The sequence below is a fragment of the Pinus tabuliformis genome, chromosome J, assembly GCF_031772625.1.
Source record: "Pinus tabuliformis cultivar Carrire ecotype Pingquan chromosome J, CPIR1, whole genome shotgun sequence".
In the NCBI taxonomy this organism is placed as follows: domain Eukaryota; kingdom Viridiplantae; phylum Streptophyta; class Pinopsida; order Pinales; family Pinaceae; genus Pinus; species Pinus tabuliformis.
Window position 1 is genome coordinate 1586832358 of NC_142295.1, and position 8527 is coordinate 1586840884.

The 8527-nt window shown below is 38.0% G+C and overlaps 1 pseudogene across 1 annotated transcript; it reads left to right on the forward strand.

Annotated features, from left to right (window-relative positions):
* The first annotated feature begins 2424 nt into the window (after positions 1 to 2424).
* On the forward strand, positions 2425 to 4702 carry LOC149233551 (putative pectate lyase 18; annotated as a pseudogene). Its single transcript, XR_016247614.1, has 4 exons — positions 2425 to 2915; positions 3030 to 3671; positions 3807 to 3910; positions 4040 to 4702. The product of XR_016247614.1 is annotated as a putative pectate lyase 18 (transcript).
* The last annotated feature ends 3825 nt before the right edge of the window (positions 4703 to 8527 follow it).

Genomic DNA, 8527 nt, shown 5'->3' on the forward strand with positions numbered 1-8527 from the left:
CTCCAAGATCCTTCTCATGGCATACTTCTTATTTTTGTTGCGACTTGCTTATACCTCTTTCTATCATTTATTAATCTTGGGTTGACTTTGTTTCATTGTCTGGGCATTTCATTTTTTTCCACACTCTCATGTCATATTTTCATTCGATAGCCTAGAGCGAAACATTCATCATGATATCCGAGCCCACATATCGATGGGGCTTATACCTTAAATGGTGTGAGGTTTAATTGTGACTTCACACTAGGGAGACCCCCTCGTTGTTGGTACATTCCATCTTGTTAAAAATTTACTCAAATTTCAAGTATAGAAACTCATTGGATGTAGAATTAAATTCCACATCCAACGAGTACCCATTATGCGTACTTCTCAGAAGATCCACATTGATAAAAAAAATGATGATATATTTTTTTAGTATATCCTCAATTTTTAACAATTTTTATCTTCTTCAAAGTATGCATAACAGGTACTCATTGGTGGAATTTAATTCTATATCCAACGAGTGTCTACACCTAAAATTTAGTAAACTTGTACAGAGATAAGTAAAAAATACAATTAAAAAAATATTTTTTTCTTTTCCCTCCAAAATATTTACATGTGTCTCTTTCTAAATATAAATTATTTTGAATGATTTACATATTATGACATGGAAATTGCATGAAAATTTAATGGGCACCATTAGGCTGAAATTCCCTCTAATGAGATAGGGAGGGAGATAGTGACAAAGCAGGAGGGCTAAGAGAGAGAGATGGGGGAGAGATAGAGGAGGTGGGATGGAAAGAGAGAGAGGGGAAGGAAGAGAGAGAGGATTTGAGAGAAAGAAGGAGAGAGGGAGGGAGAGAAAGATGTACTTGGTGGGAAGAGAGAGAGAGGGAAGAAATGAAATGGAATGGTTTTAATGACATCCATGAGACCTCGAGGTCTAAGGGACCACCCATTATCGCTTAAGAAGAAATCCAAAGAGTGGAAGGTGGAGAAAGAGAGGGAGTGACACGGATGAGATGGAGAGAGAGTGAAGGAGAGAGGAGAGCAGGAGGGAAGGGAGAGAGGGAGAGAAGGGGATGATAGAGAGACAGAGAGGAAGAGGGAGGAGAGATAAATAGATATATATGGAGAGAGCGTGTGTATGTTTTTGGAGTGAGATAGAGAGACAAAAGGACATATAGATATAGATAAGGGGGAGAGGGAAGAAGAGAGATATAAAGAGAATGAGGGAGGGAGAGATAGATACATATGAAGAGAGAGAGCATGTGTGTTTTGGGAAGTGAGATAGAGAGAGAGAAGGATTGATGAAGGAAGATATATAAATATATAGCAGAGGGAGAGAGAGGAAAGAAGAGAGAGACAAAGAGAGGGAAGGAGAGAGAGAGAGATTGATAGGGGAAAGAGGGAAGGGGAGAGAGAGGGAGAGAAGAAAAGAGATATACACATAAATATATAGTTAAAATAAATCTAAAATAATTCTAATAACAACAAAATTCATTCAATTTTTCTCTTCAATAAAAAAACAAAATTCCATATTGGATTTTCTTTTAAATAATTATTATAATTTTATTATATAAAAAATAATCAATTATATTATTAAAAAATTAAAAACCAACCAACAAAATTTAATTCACTTTCGTATAACGCTGAACGGAAACTTCTGACACATTAATTAAGCTTCAGAGAAACTTCCATAGAAAATTATCAACATTTATTAATGCAAAATTGATAAAACATAAATTACCTAGCAACGACCGTATGCTTACCCGGTAACAGCTTCTCGTTTTATATTTTTCTTCAAATTCTTTTTCGTGCGAGGAATCTATGGAATTGAAATGTATACCACGTGCTCGTCGATGCCTAAACGCCCATGCTGCTTAAGATTTCTTAGAATCGCTAAGACGGAAACAGGTGTACCACCTATTTTTGAACCCAATCCACTATTTCCGGCCGTTCCTCCATTCTCCTGCTTCTTGCGACTCTGTATATGCTCTGTAATGGATTTTGAACCACGTTTTGAACGTGAAGTCACATTGTTACTTCACATATGGGGTGCTGCCATCCAGGTCTGGCCTAGGGTTATGCTCACACAATTCAGCCTTAACTAACTCATAAGTTAGGAGCCACCAACGGCTATCCGGTGCCGTTGAAATTAGGTGACGTAATCCTCAGGGGTTGAAATTTATGCGGTTAACCCTACCTACTAGAGTCTAATGGAGGAATGATAGAGTCACATACATGATAACAGTAGAAATAGAAGTGTAAATTAGTACTAGCAGAGGCAAAGGTAACAGTAGTACGTTCACCTGTTTGCTTAACCAGAGGTAAAGGTGAAAATGGGTGGGTCACAAAAGAGACTTTCAGGAAGTTGAGTTTTACCCCTCTGAGCCAATAGGTAGGAAAATATGCTGCTCTGATTCTTTTCTCTGGACGGATGTATGGATGGTTTGTGATTGACATTTCAATACAATACCTCCATCGATGCCTAACTCCTGCTCTATAAGAAGGAAGGCTTGTCATTCCAATGCTGCATAAGAGAGAGGGAGAGCTGATGCAATTATCATTTCTGCCAGCCCCCTATTCATAACTCCTCTCTTATACTTGCCTTGAGAGGGAGAGCTGATGCTCTCTGTTCCTTGTCTTGACACAGTTTAGAGCTGCAGCATTTCCCTTGCTAACATTTTCGATTATTCTTCACTTGTGAAGACAGTGGACCAATTTGTGAATAGAGAAGTGAGTATTGGTGCTAAGATGAAGAATCAGAGTATTTTGAGCTGCGTTCTCTTCATCGGAATCCTCTGTATCCATGGTGGGGCGGCAGCAAAGCCATTTAGATCATTGCTTGCAGAGAATTCGAGAGAAACAAAGCCTGCCAGTGCTAATTCCATTGCTGCGGAAAAAGATCCAGACAACGTGGTGCAGATGGTTGAAAGGTAAATTCAACGCACGACTACATTGAATTTGTTATGATCCGTTAAGTGCATTTGGTTAATAATGTTTGAAGGTTTGTGGGTGGAATCTGATTTATTTGTGCTGGAGTTTTCCAGAAGTATTAACGAGAGCATAACAAGGCGGGAGCTGGCTTATCTGTCATGCGGAACTGGTAACCCCATTGATGATTGCTGGCGTTGCGACCCCAACTGGGAGAGCAACAGACAACGCCTGGCAGACTGCGGCATTGGATTCGGCAGGAATGCCATTGGAGGCAAGAACGGGAGCTTTTATTTGGTCACGGATCCCAACGATTATGATGCGGTGAATCCTCGGCCGGGCACCCTGCGTCATGCCGTGATTCAAACAGAGCCCCTGTGGATTATTTTCCAGAGAGACATGGTCATCCAACTCAAGGAGGAGCTGATCATGAACAGTTACAAGACAATCGACGGAAGGGGTGTGAATGTCCACATTGCAAACGGGCCGTGTATCACCATTCAGAATGTGAGTCACATCATCATCCATGGCATTCACGTTCACGACTGTAAGCCTGCTGAAATGCTATGGTCAGGGATTCTCCCACGCATTACGGGTGGAGAACCATGTGCGACGGAGATGGCATCTCCATCTTCGGAGGAAGCCACATTTGGGTGGACCATGTCTCCTTGTCCAACTGTGCAGATGGTCTCATTGATGCCATCATGGGATCCACTGCTATTACCATCTCAAACAACTATTTCACTCACCACAACGAGGTACTTACTCACATCAACTAAAAGAAATTTCAGTTCAAATAATGCAAAATGTGCCATTTCAATCCATTCTATTTCCCATTCAAATCCCATGGAACAATTATAACAGTTGCTCTGTTTTTTGTGTTAACATTGCAGGTGATGTTGTTAGGTCATAGTGATAGCTACACTCCCGATGTTAACATGCAGGTCACGATTGCATACAACCATTTTGGAGAAGGTCTGGTGCAGAGAATGCCCAGGTAAATAAACCCTCCATTTCTTCCATTATTCCAGTGCTGAACCCTCTTACCAAGAAATGAATAGATATCTATGAATGCTTTTATTACCAAGAAATGAATGGATATATGTAAATGAATGAATGGATGCAGGTGCAGGCATGGATACTTCCATGTGGTGAACAATGATTACACTCACTGGGAAATGTATGCAATTGGGGGGAGTGCAAACCCCACGATCAACAGTCAAGGGAATAGATTCTCCGCACCTGCTAATAGCTTGGCTAAGGAGGTAACAAAGCGGATAAACTCGGGCGCGGATCAATGGAAGGATTGGAATTGGAGATCAAAAGGAGATATGATGCTGAACGGTGCATATTTCACTCCATCAGGAGCAGGGGCGTCTTCTGCGTATTTAAAGGCATCCAGTCTAGAAGCGAGGCCTTCAACGCTTGTTGGGCCACTCACCCAGAATGCAGGGGTACTCTCCTGCAAGAAAGGAACTCGCTGCTAACCACGCTTCTCCACCCATCAAATTCAAGTTCAACAACCTGTGAAATGGGGACTAATTATTAGTTTCGCAATTAAGATTTATCTCATGATTGCCATTAGCATCTTATGTAGCTGGATAGATGGTACTTCTATTTGGTTGGAGAGCGGCTTTTACTTTGGTAGTTAGCCCTTACTCGTTTTGCTGAGCAACTAGAAAATGCAGAACAGAATTAGTGTACAGTGAGTCTTTTATTATATTATATTATGGGATCACTATTAATAAACAAATAAATGAATAAAGTGGCATGATTAAGATTATTTTCCCATTTTTGTTGGTGGAAGGAATTTTCAAATTAAATTTTAAATAATTTTATTCAAAAATATTTCTGATTAATTTATGCTTTTAAACTTATATAATCATGAGACATGGTAAAAGCAGAAAGACAGAGTAACGATTAAAAGGATTGGATTTTTTTCAATATGACATCGACATTGGCTTATACACAAACTACATTGACTTATACGCAAACTATCCATAGACAATATACTCGAAAGTCAATATACCCGAAACCCTTTGATTAATAAACCGAATATGACAATGGTTGATGTTAAAGCGCACGGGATATTGATGCAAAGAGGATAATGCCATCATAACGTTGCATAGGATAATGATTGAAAGATGAGGAAGGCACCCAAATTCTTTATATTATCAGAAACTTACATAGAGTATAAGGAAGGGAAAATTGAAATAACCGAATATGATAATGGTTGATGTTAAAGCGCATGGGATATTGATTCAAAGAGGATAATGGCATCATAACGTTGCATAGGATAATGATTGAAAGATGAGGAAGGCACCCAAATTCTTTATATTATCAGAAACCCACATAGAGTATAAGGAAGGAAAAATTGAAATAACCGAATATGACAATGGTTGATGTTAAAGCGCATGGGATATTGATTCAAAGAGGATAATGGCATCATAATGTTGCATAGGATAATGATTGAAAGATGAGGAAGGCACCCAAATTCTTTATATTATCAGAAACCTACATACTATAAAGTAAAGGAAAAAAATTGAAATAACCGAATATGACAATGGTTGATGTTAAAGCGCACAGGATATTGATTCAAAGAGGATAATGGCATCATAACGTTGCATAGGATAATGATTGAAAGATGAGGAAGGCACCCAAATTCTTTATATTATCAGAAACCTACATAGAGTATAAGGAAGGAAAAATTGAAATAACCGAATATGACAATGGTTGATGTTAAAGCACACGGGATATTGATTCAAAGAGGATAATGGCATCATAACGTTGCATAGGATAATGATTGAAAGATGAGGAAGGCACCCAAATTCTTTATATTATCAGAAACCTACATAGAGTATAAGGAAGGAAAAATTGAAATAACCGAATATGACAATGGTTGATGTTAAAGCGCACGGGATATTGATTCAAAGAGGATAATGGCATCATAAAGTTGCATAGGATAATGATTGAAAGATGAGGAAGGCACCCAAATTCTTTATATTATCAGAAACCTACATAAAGTATAAGGAAGGAAAAATTGAAATAGACATGGTTCACAATGAGGTCTTAAAAAAAATTGAAGTGAGCATTAGAAAAGTGACAAGAGAGGTGATATGATTAGGAGAGGTGGGTTTTTTAAGAAGGTTTTGAGACTAAATTAAAACATTATTGATTCGTAATAAAATAAATATTACTAATATTGAGGTGACATGAAGAATAAAAAAATTATTGAAAACTAGGAAGCAACAGAGAGTGAGTGGGCCTTTCTTGGGAATTTAGCAAGTTTGGTTGAACTAGTATGTTGCATGATCATGATAGGTTTGGTTGTGTTGAGATTGATTACTTTAACCCTTGTGATGTTGAGCCTTGTACCTCCGAGCCTTGTCCTACTAGTCAAGGTAGAGGAAGGGGTCATCAAATCCCTTCACGAAGCCATAAAGGATGCTCCCACTCAGCAGCCCCAATCCCAGAGTAGGTGTCTACCTCCTTCCAAGAAGCTTTTCCCTTGGTTATGCACACAATATCGGTCCGGCTAGCCAAATTTTGTACTTGCTCCACGTGGTCTAGGGAGTCATAGTTGCCAGAGAAGTTTTGCTTCTTTTTTTTATTTGCTGGGTGATTAGGACTCGAAGGTCTATTTCCATGATGAGTTGAATTAACAACTTTTGTGCTTTCAAGTGCATTGGAGAAAGCCAAAGGAGGGGGAAAAGGGATTCCCAAAGCTCTGGATAGATTCTACAAAGCCATGCGAGTGTGGACCATATATGAATGAATTTAAAAAATTCAACATTCCACCATCTCAATAACTTCTTCCTGGTCCTAGAGATGTCTACCTAGCAAGTTCCTGACAGCTCAGTGGTCAGTATCAATGTTTCTATGCTCCTACACCTCCATGGTAGTGACTAAGTGACGAATGTCCATTGGAAAATATTTGTTGATGCTCTTCTCGTTGACCATGTCTCAGAGGGAGAGGTTGATGCTCGCATCCTTTGCCACCTCTCCTAGCTCGACCGCTTTTGTGGACCACAATGGTTAGACTTGAAAATGCTTTGCTTCTGACCTTAAGCTCCCTGAACCTCTCAGCCTTGCCAGACCCACAGTGTCCAACCACTTGCAAAGTTGAAAAAATAACAAAATGAATGTCCAGCTGAGTGCTAATGGAATAATGCATGCTCCTCACTGGGAACAAATTCCTTGTCCTCGATCGATGGCCCATATCATGTCTGTAATGAATGAAACCATCAGCGTGCTCAAAGAATGGCCACCACCTAGCCCTTCTCATTAATAAATCAAGCAATGCTGGCATGAGAAATATGTGTCTCCTCTGTGGATGTGAGGACACCTGGATCCAATATTTATTTTGGGATATTGAGTTTAGAGTTTATTATTTATTAAAAAAAGATAAAAAAAAATATTAGTAAAAATTTCGAATTTGAATATGATAGTGAAGAATAGCATGGCTACATTTTGAATTTAAAAGTTAATTGTTTTTATTTTTAATAGTGAGAATAAAAATAACTTATATTATAAGATCATTATGATTAACCATCTTTTAGCCAAGTTATATAGAATTATTTTGAAAAAAAAGAAGATATAATTAAATAGTTAAAGACCAATATGGTTTTGAAAATTATCATTTAACTATCAATCATTTAATTATTCTAGGATTATCACATAGGAATGCCCAGATAATAAATACGTTCCTTTGTCGATTTTAGGACAACTTTTGATAACATGTTTAGAAGCAAACGTTGGAATTGGTAAGAACAATTAACAATTATTTTAAGTTGAGAACCATTGTGATATAAGTAACATGACACCTCCAAACAAGTCATGTGTCTCATTTTCTACATCTCAGACACCAACACATGAAGACACTTGCCAAGCAGATGTTTGGCACATGACATGTTCATAAGACATCTACCAAACTCATGTATGACACATGCCCTTACCATGTTCCTTGTAAATGAGGCATGTGACCCATATTTACACACATTTTCCCTTTCATTTGAGCTCATTTGGCTTAATAGGTTTTGGAGGTGTGCCATGTTTTGGAGTGTAGCTAAAGGTTATTGTGTAGTATTACAAGGGATTCCAAGTGCAGCGCAAGTAGATTTTTCAACCAATATTCATTTTTTTACCTACAATAGTCCATTGTATTCCTCATTTAACATAAACCATGGTTCAATCATAAAGAGCAGTTGGAAAAGTTAAATGAAAGGGAGGAATGTGTCCATTGATGTTTCCCCCCTCCTTCATTTTCTTTAGGGTCTACTAGTGCTCCATCTACTCGAAGTAGGCTTGCAACAATAGCTTCAAAGGCTAAAAACCCATGATTTTAGAAAGACAACAGGCTCAAGAGCAAAAATTGTATGATTAAATTTGAATCATGATCATGTAAAATTCTAAATGTTTTTAAGTTTCTAAATTCTGAAAGAATTTGAATCTTTGTTTATATTGATTTTTGTATGTGTGATTTACTGATTTTTTTTATATTTTTAATATATATAACAAATTTGTGTATATGTAATGTGTCCTCCATGTCTTGTTTCTAGGGTCATCGTGTCTCGTGTTAGAAACTTATATTTCCTTATCCTCTATGTCTCATGTC